Below are 18,944 nucleotides of genomic sequence, written 5' to 3' on the forward strand. Positions count from 1 at the left end.
TTCTCCTTGCATGTCTTTGTTAACTCAGCTTACCATCACCTTTAGAAATCCTCATGATGGCCCTTAAAGTAGCCTCATTTAACGTAAGAGGCTGTAACTCTCCTTCAAAGAGGAGCCACATTTTTGGGATCCTGAAGAGAGATAACGCGAATGTTGCGTTTCTCCAGGAGACTCATTTTAAAATAAACCACTTTCCCAATCTCTCCTTCTCCGTATTCCCCGATTGGTTTCACAGTGGTTCCCCCACATCTAATTTAAAGGGAGTAAGCATAGGTTTCCATAAAAAAGTCTCCTTACTTCTAGCAGACCAAATCTGTGACTCAGATAGTAGATATATTATGATAAAAGGCACAATAGGTCAACATTTGTTCACCTTTATAAATATATACGCTCCTAACACTAATCAAACACGTTAGTTGATAGATGTCTTGCAAATAGCTAGATCTTTCAGGGAGGCAGTTACCATCCTTGGAGGTGATTTCAATTTAATCCTGAATCCATTTCTAGATTCTTCCTCACAAAAATCAGCCCAGTTTCAGAAAGTCCTTCGCTCTCTGTTAAATAACCTAGCCAGGAACCACCTAGTAGATGCTTGGCGCACTCTCCACCCTGATGTGAGAGACTATACCTTCTTCTCCCAGGTACATGGCTCATATCAGCGCCTAGACCATGTATTTATATCTAAGGAACATCTCCAGTACTGCTCCGAGGTGGAAATAGGGTCTATTACCATTTCAGACCATGCTCCAATAATTTTAAGCTTCTCGACCCCACCAAACCGCCGCCCTATTAGGAACTGGCGCCTTAACGAACAACTATTAGGCCTCTTAGACAATAAAGCCCGTTTGAAACTCCTCTTGGAGGATTATTTTGCCACCAATTGCACTTCTGACGTTACACCACATATAATTTGGGACGCCCACAAGGCTTTCATCAGAGGTCATTGCATAAGTCTGGGAGCCCATATTAAAAAAGAGAGATTTTGACAGAATGACGATTTGCATGAGAAAATACGTTCTCTAGAAAGCACTCACAAAAGTTCCTTACTTCAGTCTCATTTAACAGAGCTCTCTGCCTGCAGAGCCTCTCTTAAAAATCTCCTAAATGCTTCATCTGCGAAATATTTTCTGCACTCCCAACCGAAAATTTTTGAGTTGAGCGAACACCTGGATGTTCGGGTTCGAGAAGTTCAGCCGAACTTCCCGGAAATGTTCGGGTTCGGGATCCGAACCCGACCCGAACATGGTCCCGAACCCGAACCCCATTGAAGTCAATGGGGACCCGAACTTTTGGGCACTAAAAAGGCTGTAAAACAGCCCAGGAAAGAGCTAGAGGGCTGCAAAAGGCAGCAACATGTAGGTAAATCCCCTGCAAACAAATGTGGATAGGGAAATGAATTAAAATAAAAATTTAAAAAATAAAAATGAACCAATATCAATTGGACAGAGGTCCCATAGCAGAGAATCTGGCTTCACGTCAGCAGAGAATCAGTCTCTTCATGCCATAGCAAAGAATCTGGCTTCATGTCAGCAGAGAATCAGTCTCTTCATGCCATAGCAGAGAATCTGGCTTCATGTCAGCGCAGAATCAGTCTTCATGTCATAGCAGAGAATCAGGCTTCACGTCACCCACCACTGGAACAGGCCACTGTCACACATTTAGGCCCCGGCACCCAGGCAGAGGAGAGAGGTCCCGTAACAGAGAATCTGGCCTTATGTCAGCACAGAATCTGTCTTCATGTCATAGCAGAGAATCAGGCTTCATGTCACCCACCACTGGAACAGGCCACTGTCACATATTTAGGCCCAGGCACCCAGGCAGAGGAAAGAGGTCCCGTAACAGAGAATCTGGCCTTATGTCAGTGCAGAATCAGTCTTCATGTCATAGCAGAGAATCAGGCTTCACGTCACCCACCACTGGAACAGGCCACTGTCACATATTTAGGCCCCGGCACCCAGACAGAGGAGAGAGGTCCCGTAACAGAGAATCTGGCCTTATGTCAGCACAGAATCTGTCTTCATGTCATAGCAGAGAATCAGGCTTCACGTCACCCACCACTAGAACAGGCCACTGTCACATATTTAGGCCCAGGCACCCAGGCAGAGGAGAGAGGTCCCGTAACAGAGAATCTGGCCTTATGTCAGCACAGAATCAGTCTTCATGTCATAGCAGAGAATCAGGCTTCACGTCACCCACCACTGGAACAGGCCACTGTCACACATTTAGGCCCCGGCACCCAGGCAGAGGAGAGAGGTCCCGTAACATAGAATCTGGCCTTATGTCAGCACAGAATCAGTCTTCATGTCATAGCAGAGAATCAGGCTTCACGTCACCCACCACTGGAACAGGCCACTGTCACATATTTAGGCCCCGGCACCCAGACAGAGGAGACAGGTCCCGTAACAGAGAATCTGGCCTTATGTCAGCGCAGAATCAGTCTTCATGTCATAGCAGAGAATCAGGCTTCACGTCATCCACCACTGGAACAGGCCACTGTCACATATTTAGGCCCAGGCACCCAGGCAGAGGAGAGAGGTCCCGTAACAGAGAATCTGGCCTTATGTCAGCACAGAATCTGTCTTCATGTCATAGCAGAGAATCAGGCTTCACGTCACCCACCACTGGAACAGGCCACTGTCACATATTTAGGCCCCGACACCCAGACAGAGGAGACAGGTCCCGTAACAGAGAATCTGGCCTTATGTCAGCGCAGAATCTGTCTTCATGTCATAGCAGAGAATCAGGCTTCACGTCACCCACCACTGGAACAGGCCACTGTCACATATTTAGGCCCAGGCACCCAGGCAGAGGAGAGGTTCATTCAACTTTGGGTTGCCCCGCAATATAATGGTAAAATGAAAATAAAAATAGTATTGAATGAGGAAGTGCCCTGGAGTAGAATAATATATTGTTAAGGGGAGGTAGTTAATATCTAATCTGCACAAGGGATGGACAGGTTCTGTGGGATCCATGCCTGGTTCATTTTTATGAACGTCAGCTTGTCCACATTGGCTGTAGACAGGCGGCTGCGTTTGTCTGTAATGACGCCCCCTGCCGTGCTGAATACACGTTCAGACAAAACGCTGGCCGCCGGGCAGGCCAGCACCTCCAAGGCATAAAAGGCTAGCTCTGGCCACGTGGACAATTTGGAGACCCAGAAGTTGAATGGGGCCGAACCATCAGTCAGTACATGGAGGGGTGTGCACAGGTACTGTTCCACCATGTTAGTGAAATGTTGCCTCCTGCTAACACGTTCCGTATCAGGTGGTGGTGCAGTTAGCTGTGGCGTGGTGACAAAACTTTTCCACATCTCTGCCATGCTAACATTGCTAACAGAGGAGCTGGCCGTGACACAGCTGCGTTGGCGACCTCTTGCTCCTCCTCTGCCTTCGCCTTGTGCTTCCACTGGTTCCCCTGTGACATTTGGGAATGCTCTCAGTAGCGCGTCTACCAACATGCGCTTGTACTCGCGCATCTTCCTATCACGCTCCAGTGTAGGAAGTAAGTTGGGCACATTGTCTTTGTACCGGGGATCCAGCAGGGTGGCAACCCAGTAGTCCGCACACGTTAAAATGTGGGCAACTCTGCTGTCGTTGCGCAGGCACTGCAGCATGTAGTCGCTCATGTGTGCCAGGCTGTCCAGAGGTAAGGACAAGCTGTCCTCTGTGGGAGGCGTATCGTCATCGTCCTGTGTTTCCCCCCCAGCCACGCACCAGTGATGGGCCCGAGCTGCTTTGGGTGCCACCCCGCTGTGAACATGCTTCATCCTCATCCACCTCCACCTCCTCCTCATCCTCGTCCTCGTCCTCCTCGTCCTCCAGTAGTGGGCCCTGTCTGGCCACATTTGTACCTGGCCTCTGGTGTTGCAAAAAACCTCCCTCTGAGTCACTTCGAAGAGACTGGCCTGAAAGTGCTAAAAATGACCCCTCTTCCTCCTCTTCCTCCTGGGCCACCTCCTCTTCCATCATCGCCCTAAGTGTTTTCTCAAGGAGACATAGAAGTGGTATTGTAACGCTGATAACGGCGTCATCGCCACTGGCCATGTTGGTGGAGTACTCAAAACAGGCAACAGGGCACACAGGTCTCGCATGGAGGCCCAGTCATTGGTGGTGAAGTGGGTCTGATCCGCAGTGCGACTGACCCATGCGTGCTGCAGCTGAAACTCCACTATGGCCTGCTGCTGCTCGCACAGTCTGTCCAGCATATGCAAGGTGGAGTTCCACCTGGTGGGTACGTCGCATATGAGTCGGTGAGCGGGAAGGCTGAAGTTACGCTGTAGCGCAGACAGGCGAGCAGCGGCAAGGTGTGAACGCCAGAAGCGCGAACAGACGGCCCGCACTTTATGCAGCAGCTCTGACATGTCGGGGTAGTTGCGAATGAACTTCTGCACCACCAAATTCAGCACATGCGCCAGGCAAGGGATGTGCGTCAAACCGGCTAGTCCCAGAGCTGCAACGAGATTTCGCCCATTATCGCACACCACCAGGCCGGGCTTGAGGCTCACCGGCAGCAACCACTCGTCGGTCTGTTGTTCTATACCCCGCCACAACTCCTGTGCGGTGTGGGGCCTGTCCCCCAAACATATGAGTTTCAGAATGGCCTGCTGACGTTTACCCCGGGCTGTGCTGAAGTTGGTGGTGAAGGTGTGTGGCTGACTGGATGAGCAGGTGGAAGAAGAGGAGGAGGAAGCTGAGTAGGAGGAGGAGGAGACAGGAGGCAAAGAATGTTGCCCTGCGATCCTTGGCGGCGGAAGGACGTGCGCCAAATAGCTCTCCGCCTGGGGCCCAGCCGCCACTACATTTACCCAGTGTGCAGTTAGGGAGATATAGCGTCCCTGGCCGTGCTTACTGGTCCACGTATCTGTGGTTAGGTGGACCTTGCCACAGATGGCGTTGCGCAGTGCACACTTGATTTTATCGGACACTTGGTTGTGCAGGGAAGGCACGGCTCTCTTGGAGAAGTAGTGCCGGCTGGGAACAACATACTGTGGGACAGCAAGCGACATGAGCTGTTTGAAGCTGTGTGTGTCCACCAGCCTAAATGACAGCATTTCATAGGCCAGTAGTTTAGAAATGCTGGCATTCAGGGCCAGGGATCGAGGGTGGCTAGGTGGGAATTTACGCTTTCTCTCAAATGTTTGTGAGATGGAGAGCTGAACGCTGCCGTGTGACATGGTTGAGATGCTTGGTGACGCAGGTGGTGGTGTTGGTGGTACATCCCATGTTTGCTGGGCGGCAGGTGCCAACGTTCCTCCAGAGGCGGAGGAAGAGGCCGAGGCGGCGGCAGCAGCAGAAGAGCCCGAGGCGGCGGCAGCAGCAGAAGGGGTAGCAGGGGGAGCCTGAGTGAGTTCCTTGTTTTTAAGGTGTTTACTCTACTGCAGTTCATGCTTTGCATGCAGGTGCCTGGTCATGCAGGTTGTGCTAAGGTTCAGAACGTTAATGCCTCGGGCTTCAGGCTCTGATGGCACAGCGTGCAAACCACTCGGGTCTTGTCGTCAGCACATTGTTTGAAGAAGTGCCATGCCAGGGAACTCCTTGAAGCTGCCTTTGGGGTGCTCGGTCCCAGATGGCGGCGGTCAGTAGCAGGCGGAGTCTCTTGGCGGCGGGTGTTCTGATTTTGCCCACTGCTCCCTCTTTTGCTACGCTGTTGGCTCGGTCCCACCACTGCCTCTTCCTCCGAACTCTGAAAGTCAGTGGCACGACCTTCATTCCATGTGGGGTCTAGGACCTCATCGTCCCCTGCATCGTCTTCCACCCAGTCTTGATCCCTGACCTCCTGTTCAGTCTGCACACTGCAGAAAGACGCAGCAGTTGCCACCTGTGTTTCGTCATCATCAGAGACGTGCTGAGGTGGTATTCCCATGTCCTCATCATCAGGAAAAATAAGTGGTTGTGCGTTAGTGCATTCTATCTCTTCCACCCCTGGGGAAGGGCTAGGTGGATGCCCTTGGGAAACCCTGGCAGCAGAGTCTTCAAACAGCATAAGAGACTGCTGCATAATTTGAGGCTCAGACAGTTTCCCTGATATGCATGTGGGTGATGTGACAGACCGATGGGCTTGGTTTTCATGCGCCATCTGTGCGCTTTCTGCAGAAGACTGGGTGGGAGATAATGTGAACGTGCTGGATCCACTGTCGGCCACCCAATTGACTAATGCCTGTACCTGCTCAGGCCTTAGCATCCTTAGAACGGCATTGGGCCCCACCAAATATCGCTGTAAATTCTGCTGGCTACTGGGACCTGAGGTAGTTGGTTCACTAGGACGTGTGGCTGTGGCAGAACGGCCACGTCCTCTCCCAGCACCAGAGGGTCCACTAACACCACCACGACCATGTCCACGTCCGCGTCCGCGTCCCTTATTAGATGTTTTCCTCATTGTTCCCGTTCACCACAATTTTGAGAATGTGTCACGGCTGTATGTGAGCAACAAGCGCATGCACAGAAAATAGAGCTACTGACCGGACCCAAACTAGGGAGGATAAAGGGTGACCCTATTAAAGGCCGTTTTCCATTCATCCCCCTCTCTGACCCTGACCAGGTTGTACGCGCCTCTCAAATCCAATTTGGAAAAAACCTTGGCCCCAACAATTTGGTTGAAGAGGTCCGGGATCAGAGGAAGGGGATAGGGATCGCGAATCGTGATACGGTTCAGCTCCCTAAAATCTAGGCAAGGTCTCAGAGAGCCATATTTTTTTTTAACAAAAAAAAAAACAGCGGCAACAGGTGATTTTGAGGGACGAATATGCCCCTTATAGAGACTCTCGGAGATATAGGTTTGCATTGCGATTCTTTCCGGTTGTGAGAGATTGTAGAGGCGAGCTTTTGGCAGCTTGGCGCCGGGAATGAGGTTAATGGGACAGTCAAACTACCGGTGAGGAGGTAGCTCCTGAACACCGCTCTCGGAAAACACGTCCGAGAAATCAGAGAGAAATGATGGCACAGTTTTAGTAGACACCTCTGCAAAAGTCGCTGTAAGACAATTCTCTCTACAAAAGTCACTCCACTCATTTATTTGCCTTCCTTGCCAATCAATAGTGGGGTTATGTCTAGTGAGCCAGGGTAACCCCAAAACTAGAGGAGAAGGACAAAACAAGATATATCCTCCACATGAGTGTCACCTACAGCTAACCGGATATTGTGAACAATGCCCTTCAGAGATCTCTGTGAGAGTGGAGCAGAGTCAATAGCAAAAACAGGTATATCCTTTTCTAATGTGCAAACCTGAAAACCATGCATGGCTACAAATTGAGTGTCAATAAGATTGACGGCCGCTCCACTATCAACAAAAATCTCACAAGAAATGACTTTGCTCTCTAGCGCCACCCTGGCAGACAGGAGAAAACGGGAACTGCAGGTCAGAGGAAATGCATCAATTCCTACATCAACTTTGCCCAAAGTAGCAGATGAAGCAGAGTTTGATGATTTACCTTTTGAGGTTTTTCTCTTATTATCGCTCTTAGTACAGTTTAAGAATCTCCTAGACGGACAAACATTTGCCAAATGACCTATGCCCCCACAACAAAAACACACCAAACTCTGAGGACTAAATCCTCTTTTATCAGGGGCAAGTCGACCTAGCTGCATGGGCTCCTCCTCAGAGGGGAGCGAGACAGGATGAGGCCCCTGCACACTGAATGAGTCCGCACCATTGCCCCTAGACTGACAATGGCTGGACAGAGAGGTCTTGTTTCTTTCTCTTAGACGCCTGTCAAGGCGTACCGCCAATGACATGGCAGACTCTAAGGACGTTGGTCTCTCATGGAAAGCAAACGCATCTTTCAATCTCTCTGAGAGACCATGACAGAACTGACTCCGGAGTGCAGCATCATTCCAACCTGAATCAGCTGCCCATCTCCGAAATTCAGAACAATAAAGCTCCGCAGACAGTTTGTTCTGGCATAAAACACGTAAGTTAGATAAGGCCAGAGCAACACGATCCGGGTCATCATATATCTGCCCCAGGGCCACAAAAAATCCTTCCACGGATCGAAGGGAGGGATCCCCTGATGGCAGCGAAAAAGCCCAAGTCTGAGCATTACCCCTGAGCAGGGAGATGACAATCCTCACCCTCTGCTCCTGATTACCAGAGGAATGTGGACACAAGCAAAAATGGAGTTTGCATGCCTCTCTGAAGCGAACAAAACTCTCACTGCCCCCGGAGAACGTTTCCGGAAGTGAGACCTTTGGCTCGCAACAGACTCCATGGGCCGGAGCAGAGCCCAATGCTTGAAGCTGAGTCATAGATTGACGGAGATCCGCTACCTCCAAAGAAAGACCCTGCATGCGGTCAACCAGGCCAGAAAGCGGATCCATGTCAAAAAAAGACGGTTTTGGTTGATTATAATGTCACGGCTGTATGTGAGCAACAAGCGCATGCACAGAAAATAGAGCTTCTGACCGGACCCAAACTAGGGAGGATAAAGGGTGACCCCTGTCAGACCCTCAAAGCTCTCCCTATGCTGCTAAGCCCATGCCCGGATCCAAATGGTGGAAGGAGGCATGCCCGCATACCTAAGACTGATGACCACTGTAACCCCTACAATAGTGGAAGGGGCACGGCCACCGGTGCCCTGCTCAGTATATGGAGGGAACCGTGGTCGCCTCGGATCCAGTCAGAAAACACACAGATACACAACAATGTCTGCACACTTAGCTGAAGGGGCTGCAGCCGCAGTGAAGACGGATCCAAAGACAGGCTGGCAATATCCGGAGTACTTGCTGCAGCAGAACACAGGTCCAGTGAAAGGATAGCATACAAGGGAAGATACTCAAGCAAGAGCTACAACTCAAAAGAGAAATATAATCCACACCTTACAATAGGAGGAGGGGGAATATAAAGGCAGGGAAATCAAACGCAGGAGGAACAGCTGGGAGGAAGGAAACAGAGAACACCTCCCAGCTCTAGTAGTGACATCATCACAGGGGTGGAGAAACAGAGCTGTGAGAACGTCCCAAAGCTCTGGTAGTGACAGAATGGCAAATTTGGGAATAGTTTTTCAACCCAGAACAAAAAGTGTGCTTTTACGGTCACTACAAATAACTTGACCAGCTAAAACAGTACAGATTTGGTTGAATAGAAATGTGAGGCTTGTTTTTTTTTGCGCTGTGTGACAGGTATAGGTTTAATCACAGAATTAGACTTGTATCTGCACGGTAGCGTGTGTGTTAGTTTTTTCTGAATGACACTATCAGCACCTTAAATGTAAGATATCCTTTTTGGGATAGATTTCAAGTAGGCCTCATATAGCAGAAACTAGTTATTTTGAGAATGGCAAATTTGGGAATTGTTTTTCAACCCAGAACAAAAAATGTGCTTTTACGGTCACTACAAATAACTTGACCAGCTAAAACAGTACAGATTTGGTTGAATAGAAATGTGAGGCTTGTTTTTTTTTGCGCTGTGTGACAGGTATAGGTTTAATCACAGAATTAGACTTGTATCTGCACGGTAGCGTGTGTGTTAGTTTTTTCTGAATGACACTATCAGCACCTTAAATGTAAGATATCCTTTTTGGGATAGATTTCAAGTAGGCCTCATATAGCAGAAACTAGTTATTTTGAGAATGGCAAATTTGGGAATAGTTTTTCAACCCAGAACAAAAACTGTGCTTTTACGGTCACTACAAATAACTTGACCAGCTAAAACAGTACAGATTTGGTTGAATAGAAATGTCAGGTCTATTTTTTAGGCGCTGGGTGACAGGCTCAACTTGCCCCTGATGTAGTATATGGCCAAAAAATAACCACACTATTGATGGTTAAATGTACTTGGGTGACACAGGCTCAGCCTGCACCAGATGTAGTATATGGCCAAAAAATAACCAGACTGTTGATGGTTAAATGGACTTCGGTGACACAGGCTCAGCCTGCAGCTGATGTAGTATATGGCCAAAAAATAACCAGACTGTTGATGGTTAAATGCACTTCGGTGACACAGGCTCAGCCTGCAGCTGATGTAGTATATGGCCAAAAAATAACCAGACTGTTGATGGTTAAATGCACTTCGGTGACACAGGCTCAGCCTGCAGCTGATGTAGGATATAGCACAAAATAACCACACTATTGATGGTTAAATACACTTGGTGATAGCTTGTGCTGGCGCACCACAAGCCACAAAATGGCCGCCGATCACCCCAGAAAAAAAGTGATATAAAAACGCTCTGGGCAGCCTAAAAAAAGTGAGCAATTCGATATTAGCACTTCAATGATCCACATCTGGAGATCGATCACTGAATGAAGTCTTTTGGAGGAGTTAATCTGCCTAATCTCGCCCTAACGTCGCAGCTGCAACCTCTCCCTATGCTTGAATCAGCAGAGTGACGTGCAGCGCTACGTGACCCAAGCTTATATAAAGGCTGGATCACATGCTGCACTGGCCAATCACAGCCATGCCAATAGTAGGCATGGCTGTGATGGCCTCTTGGGGCAAGTAGTATGACGCTTGTTGATTGGCTGCTTTGCAGCCTTTCAAAAAGCGCCAAGAAAGCGCCGAACACCAAACCCGAACCCGGACTTTTACGAAAATGTTCGGGTTCGGGTCCGTGTCACGGACAGCCCAAAATTCGGTACGAACCCGAACTATACAGTTCGGGTTCGCTCATCCCTAGAAATAAGGCTTCCAGGTTCATGATGCAAAGACTCAAACGTAGGAAGCTTAATAATTATGTGCATAAAATGAAAACCTCAGATGGTTCTTTGACTTTTGACTCTGATCGAATAGCCTCCCTTTTTAGAGACTTCTATGAGTCCCTTTACAACTTACACCCCTCGCGTCAGACCACTAAGGATCCAGAGACTGCCCCTAACCACATGTCCTTCTTAGAAGGTCTAGATCTCCCGCAGTTAACGGACCTGGATAGGCTACAGCTCTCTACCCCCTTCACTCCGGAAGAACTCTTGGAAGTCATCAGAAATTCCCCCAAGGGTAAATGCCCAGGACCGGATGGACTACCCATCCCTTATTACAATACTTTTTATGAAATATTAGTTCCCCACTTACTGCCCATTTTGAATGCAACTGTGCAGGGTATCCCACTTACCAGGGATATGACCAAAGCCCACATCACAGTGATCCCGAATGAAGGCAAAGACCACACTCTCTGTTCCAATTTTAGGCCCATCTCCCTTCTCAACATAGACCTAAAGCTTTTAGAAAAACTGTTGGCCAATAGATTAGCTAAAATCCTTCCGTCCCTGATCCATAGGGACCAAGTAGGTTTCATTAAGAACAGAGAAGGAAAGGACAACACAGCCAGGGTACTCAACATCCTTCACTTTGTTAATAAACGCGCTTTACCCCTGGTCCTTCTCAGCACAGATGCTGAGAAGGCCTTCGATAGGGTTAGCTGGTCCTTTATGTACCCAGTCTTACGATCTAACAATTTCCCCAATCCCTTTATCCAAGCAGTTCATGCTATGTATTTAAATGCATCGGCCTCCATAACAGTTAACGACACCTTGTCAGCCCCCTTCCAAATAAGTAACGGAACCCGACAAGGATGCCCCCTGTCGCCATTCCTTATTGTTCTAACTTTAGAACCCCTACTGCAGATTATTAGATTAGACAGAGATATCCAGGGGATAACCCTAGGTGACCAGCAACACAAGATAGCCGCATTTGCGGACGATATGCTAATAATGGTTCACAATCACAACCCATCCACAGCACTCCCTAAGATTTATAAACATATAGAAAATTTCGGCTCTCACTCTAACCTCAAAATCAACCATAATAAATCACTCATAATTTCCACGGGCATCTCAAACACTCTAAAGAGACACCTAGTACAAAACTCGCCTTTTAATTGGTCCTCCCCACATTTAACATATCTGGGAGTAAAGCTATGTGCAGATCCCAGCCAACTTTTTAACCTAAATTACCTTCCTCTTCTAAAGAAAATCACGACAGATCTAGCATCCTTGGATATTCCTATCCTTTCATGGTTTGGGAGAAAGAATATCTTGATGTCCTTGATTATACCTAAATTGACATACCTTCAACAAACACTTCCAATAGTGATACCCTCTACCTACTATGCTTCCCTACACTCTCTTTTCAGATCCTTCATTTGGTCTGGGAAGAGGGCGAGGCTATCATATAGAGCCTTAACCTACCCAAAAGAGAAAGGAGGAATTTCACTACCCGATCCAGAACTTTACGGTAGAGCGGTCCTTCTGGCGAGAGCAGTGGATTGGCTGAGGTGTCCCCCTCATAAATAGTGGGTTGCAATTGAGCAATCTTTACTTGGATCACCATTCAAAGCTTTCTTGCTGGGCAAACTGTCTTCTCTCCCTCCCCGTTCTAACATATCTCCTGTCATGAAAGCGACTTTCCAACCATGGAATACCCTGCAGAGTTCCTATTTTGGGATTCCTCTTCCATCCCCAACACTATATGTAAAGGATAAATTCAACCTGGCCCCTCAGGCCTTACGCGATAGCATCCCACCGAAGGTTAAACTTTCAACAGTGAGGATCATAGATCTTTATCAAGAGAATTCTCTTATTTCCATACAATTTGATTTACTTTCTCAGAGCATATATGTCCCAACATGGTCGACTAAACACTCTTCTTAGACCACTCACATGGTGTGAGAACCTTATCTCTCAAACCCATCCACCCCCTATTCTCATTAGTTCCTGCCTTTTTTCACCTATGGGAAAGAGATCTACATAAATCCTTTCATAGGGATGAAATTCAGAGTATATATCTCCCCCCATATTGCATCTAGATGTGTAAAGATCCAAGAGAACGGATACAAAATAATTTCAAGGTGGTACAAAACCCCCGCCAAAACATGCTTTTACTCTGCTTCGGCATCGGATGTGTACATACTTCCATACTTGGTGGAGCTGCCCTACAATACTTCAATGGTGGGAAGATATCTTCAAACATGGAAACCAGATCTGTGGAACCAATTACCCTACTACTCCCGAAACCGCCTTTCTAAATCTCTTCCCTAGAGATCTCTTTACACCCAACTTAAGGCTGTTTAAATATCTATTAAGCGCGACCAAACTCCTGATCCCAACCCTGTGGCTTTCTCCTGAAGTCCCATCTTTGGAACAATGATTACTTAAGATTGATCAGATATACAGGCTTGAGGAGATATCCTCCTGGGAGACGAGATCACACCATACTTTTGACAAGACATGGAAGGACTGGAAGTCCTTTAGAGGATATAAGACCTAAAGCGTGCAGGGGATTAACCCCCCCCCCCCCTTGGGGCTGGAGTGGTTCATTGGTAAGGATATTGCCCACACTTTCCTCTACTATACTACCTTAGGACGTAGCTACTGGTGATATTACACCTAACCCGCCTCAGACTCTTGTATAAGGTATCTTGAATTTAATAACTTGATTGCATATCGCTTGCTTTCTATTTCAATTTAATATGCGACCTGATGTTTCTTATCCCTTTATTGAAGAAATGCACATTGTAAAACAACTGTAATTTTTGGAGACTTGTTGACTTCACCATTGTCATAATCTTTGTCTCTGTACTCTTTGATATTGCTCAATAAAAGAGTTAAAAGTAAAAAAAAAAGAAAAAAAAAGAGTGGTGTCTAACGATGGGAGGGATTGGGACCTTCTTCTGCCCTGTTTCATGTTTGCAGTCATAGAGGTGCTCCAGGCTTCTACTGGGTTCTCACCCTTCGAACTGCTATATGGCCGACATCCTCACGGTCTGTTGAACATAGCCATAGTGGCGTGGGAATAACAACCCACACCATATAAAGGTGTAATTGAATATGTCACCCAGATGCAAGAGCGGATAGAGATAGTGTTGCCGCTTGTTAGGGAACATATGGAGGCAGCCCAGTGAGTCCAGAGTAGGCTCTATAATCGGCAGGCTTGGGTCCGGATCTTTAACCCGGGAGATTAGGTTTTGGTTTTGGTTCTGGTACCGACGGTCGACAGTAAGTTCCTGGCTAGGTGGAAAGGACCCTATGAAGTATTCGAAAAAGTTGGTGAGGCAAACTACTTCAAGAGATCGCTCCATGACCTAGTGGTGGGAATTAGATTCCGGTCCAGGTTTTCCTGCTTAGGTTTGCAACTTTTTTTCGCCAGGGTGGCGAAAGCCGGAGCAGGTGTACCATGTGAATTTACTCAAACTATGGAAAGATAGGGAGACCAGTACAGACTACAGCCCGCGGACGGGTTTTGTAGGGGAAGAGGTTCCATCCCCACGGTCGGATACAAGAGAAGCAGTTGCCACACTGAAGATTGCTGACAGCCTTTCCTCTAAACAGACTCATGAGGCCAGGGAGTTTGTCAGCAGGAACACAGACATGTTCTCCGACCTCCCTGGACGCATTTCTATCATCCAACATGACATTGAGCCTCAGGCCAGAGTCCAGTTGAAACCATACCGGTTACCCGAGGCTCAGCGACAAGCTATTTTGGGAAAAGTGCAGCTAATGCTACAACTAGATGTAATTGAGGAGTTCAAAAGTGAATGGGCCAGTCCAATAGTCTTGATTCCCAAGCCAGATGGGACATTAAGGTTCTGTAAAAATTTCTGCAAACTAAATGAGATTTCCAAATTTGATGCGTATGCCATGCCTCGGGTGGATGAGCTTATTGAGAGGTTAGGCCAAGCCCAGTGTTTTTCTGTTTTGGACCTCACAAAAGGGTACTGGCGGGTACCCTTAATGGAGGCTGCCAAAAAGAAAACTGCCTTCATCACACCAGAGGGGCTGTATTAGTATAAGGTGTTACACTTTGGTCTGCACGGCGCTCCCGCCACCTTTCAATGGCTCATAGACATTGTGGTGCGCCCACACCATTGGTACGCTTCGGCTTACCTGGACGATATTGTCATCCACAGTACCGACTGGGAAAGTCACCTACCCAAGGTACAGGCTGTAGTGGACTCCCTTGGAAAGGCTGGACTAACATCTAACCCAAAAAAATGTGCGATAGGGTTAGAGGAGACGAAATGCCTGGGGTATGTCATTGGGCGCGGAGTCATCAAACCCCAAGTGAACAAAATAGAAGCGATACGGAATTGGCCCCGACCTGTCGCTACTAGACAAGTAGTCGTTCCTGGGAATGGTGGGATATTATATGAGGTTTGTCCCCCACTTTTCTACGAGGGCCGCACCCTTGACAGGGCTCTTGAAGGGATGCAAGTCAGTGGTGGTTCACTAGGATGATCAGGCGGAAAAGGCTTTCTCCGCTTTGTAGTCGGCCTTGTGTGGGTCCCCGGTTTTAGTGACGCTCGACTTCAAAGGGGAGTTTATAGTACAGACCGATGCCTCTGAAGTAGGCGTCAGTGCTGTACTGTCTCAGGAAGTCAACGGGGGGGGGAGCATCCCGTTGTCTTCCTCAGCCGTAAGATTACCCTAGCCGAGACCAGGTACAGTATAGTAAAGAGAAAGTGCCTGGCTATCAAGTGGGCACTAGAATCTCTTAGCTACTATTTGTTGGGGAGAAAGTTTTGCCTGGTGACTGACCACTCCCCTCTAAAATGGATGAGCCAGGCCAAGGACAGAAAATGCCCGGGTCACCCTGTGGTTTCTCTCTTTACAGAATTTTAAGTTTTTGGTGGAACACAGGGCAGGCCGGTTACAGGGAAACACGGATCCCCTATCCTGGGTATACTGTCTAGTGTGTGTTCACCCCTTCAGGGTTGAACAAAGGTGGGAGGTATGTAGGAAGGTACAAGGAGTCGTCATTGATGGTAGGTATGTCACCGAGGTTCCTGGCCTCGGTGAAGTAAGAGCCAGTATTTTCATGTGTCAGCGGGAGATAATGCTGATTGACACTTTTGCTATCCAGTATGGATGTAAATAGCTGATCCGAGAGGGCTCTTATTGGGAGTAGTCAAAGTGCTGGGTGGGTGACTACTCCCCACATTCCAGGCCAGGTTTTGACAGCACCTGGCTATCCTTAAAAAGGCAGCTGGGCTCAGCAGCAGAGAATGCCCTGTGTGTTCTGATCTAAGACCTGTGCTGGGCTGAAAAGCTGAGACCTGTGTGTTGGGAAAGCAGGCCACCTAAAGCCTGCATTTAGACTGCTGGAGGCAGAACCGCAGACAAGGTGACGTTTTTTGTTATGCATTAACTTTCTACTCGGTGTGAACAAAAAATACTCAAGTTAATAGAAAAAGGTAACAAGGCAGCACTCTGGACTTGGAAGTGAAAAACCGATCTTTTATTACACCATGTGCAACATTTCAGCTCATCTCATTGGAGCCTTTGTCAAGCAGTGATAACAGTGCTCTTTACAAGTATATATAGGTGAAACTCAATTGGTACATGATGGTTGCCAAACATAATCAATTAATCAATAAACATGATTATCAGTGAAAATATAAAAATACAATTCATAAAATTTCATATTATGATCCCCAAGTGTTGATTAGTAAGTGCCTATGCGTGAATTCTTATGTGTCAATAATCGATGTTCAATAGTATAAGACATATACTTGGGTTCCAATTATAGCTATATTGTGCACATATGTGACAAAATACATATTAGTGATTAAATCAATAAAAACAATTATTATTGTTGGGCCATGATCCAGCGTGTCTTAGTTGCTAGTGCGCCTGCGTCGGCGCAGTACAATTCCCACAAAGACATCCCATCGTCCATGCGCTTGCGCAACTAGAGCGATGCGAAGTCTCTGCTGAGAACACAAGAAAGTTTGCCTTCCTTGAATCCTCCAGTCCGCATGTCCAAGCGGGGTAAAGTTACTCGACTGGTAGTCATATTTACCAGGTAAACATAACAGATTCCGTTTGGAATAAAAAGCAATATCTATAATTGTATTACGGTATTAATATCATAATTCCCTACATGAGGTCAGGATGTTATGGGGAGACTCCCAGTCCCAAAATAAATCAGGATCCGTGCCTACCCGATTAGGGCTGTAGACGGGGGCACGCCAGTGTCCCAGTCCACAGTCCAGTACACCCCCACAACTCGATATACGGGAATGGAGAAAAAGAGAATAACCACGATAATCCCAAAAAGGGGAGCTGAAACGTTGTATATGGTGTAATAAAAGGATCAGTTTTTCACTTACAAGTCTGGAGTGCTGTCTTGTTGCCTTTTTCTATATATACTGTGTGTGTGTATGTATATATATATAATATATATATATATATACAGTACAGACCAAAAGCTTGGACACACCTTCTCATTCAAAGAGTTTTCATGACTATGAAAATTGTAGATTCACACTGAAGGCATCAAAACTATGAATTAACACATGTGGAATTATATACATAACAAACAAGTTTGAAACAACTGAAAATATGTCATATTCTAGGTTCTTCAAAGTAGCCACCTTTTGCTTTGATTACTGCTTTGCACACTCTTGGCATTCTCTTGATGAGCTTCAAGAGGTAGTCACCTGAAATGGTCTTCCAACAGTCTTGAAGGAGTTCCCAGAGATGCTTAGCACTTGTTGGCCCTTTTGCCTTCAGTCTGCGGTCCAGCTCACCCCAAACCATCTCGATTGGGTTCAGGTCCGGTGACTGTGGAGGCCAGGTCATCTGGCGCAGCACCCCATCACTCTCCTTCATGGTCAATTAGCCCTTACTTTCAAAGTTTTCCCAATTTTTCGGCTGACTGACCTTCATTTCTTAAAGTAATGATGGCCACTCGTTTTTCTTTACTTAGCTGCTTTTTTCTTGCCATAATACAAATTCTAACAGTCTATTCAGTAGGACTATCAGCTGTGTATCCACCTGACTTCTCCTCAATGCAACTGATGGTCCCAACCCCATTTATAAGGCAAGAAATCCCACTTATTAAACCTGACAGGGCAAACCTGTGAAGTGAAAACCATTTCAGGGGACTACCTCTTGAAGCTCATCAAGAGAATGCCAAGAGTGTGCAAAGCAGTAATCAAAGCAAAAGGTGGCTACTTTGAAGAACCTAGAATATGACATATTTTCAGTTGTATCACACTTGTTTGTTATGTATATAATTCCACATGTGTTAATTCATAGTTTTGATGCCTTCAGCGTGAATCTACAATTTTCATAATAGACTTCACAATAAATGGGTAGCTTATTAGGTTTAAAACATAACATTTATTAATGTATATGGATAAAATAATGGGCCCTACTATACTAAACCCCTCTATTTTGCTGGATAAGTGACCCGAGTTTAGGGGCTCCTTGGATATAATTTTGTCCCCTGACGAATCAGGTATCACTGAGGAAACGCGTTGGGACTCCATGACCACTTGAATATGTACATTCTTGGGACATTTTGATCATCTGATTATATACATCCTTGTGTGTATGAACTTGTTCAGGCACTATAGGTGACTCATCTCAGCTGTGAACATACCTGATCTTGTTTCATCACATACATTTTTTTGCCAGCTTTTCCTTCCCTTGCCCTTCTTGTTAGGGATAACATCTATAGGACCATATTCTGGCTATCGGGCAAAGCTGGGCAGTCCACAATTAGGGAGGGTGACAATAGGGATATTTAAGCAGATAGGAGGGAGGATATAGAAGGACAGGGCTATATAGGGTTTGGACCCAGCGCTGTGTCTTTCTGCCTTGGTACCTGGCTACCCTTCACCCTGTTTCCTTACATTGTTGCTATCCCTATACATGGTCCCTTCCCATCTCCGCCCATTTTTTATAGGAGATTAGTGTAACTAGTGGTAAACTATTAAGAATTGTTTAGTATAGTAGGGCCCATTATTTTATCCATATACATTAATAAATGTTATGTTTTAAACCTAATAAGCTACCCATTTATTGTGAAGTCTATTATTGATTAATGGGTTTAGCCCATTATCTTACTATAGTCTGACCGACTACAATTGGTTGTGTTAATAGCTACAATTTTCATAGTCATGAAAATAAAGAAAACTCTTTGAATGAGAAGGTGTGTCCAAACTTTGAGTCTGTACTATATACATATATATATATATATATATATATATATATACAGTATATATATATATATAT

This window comes from Bufo bufo, chromosome 3, assembly GCF_905171765.1.
Source record: "Bufo bufo chromosome 3, aBufBuf1.1, whole genome shotgun sequence".
Taxonomy (NCBI): domain Eukaryota; kingdom Metazoa; phylum Chordata; class Amphibia; order Anura; family Bufonidae; genus Bufo; species Bufo bufo.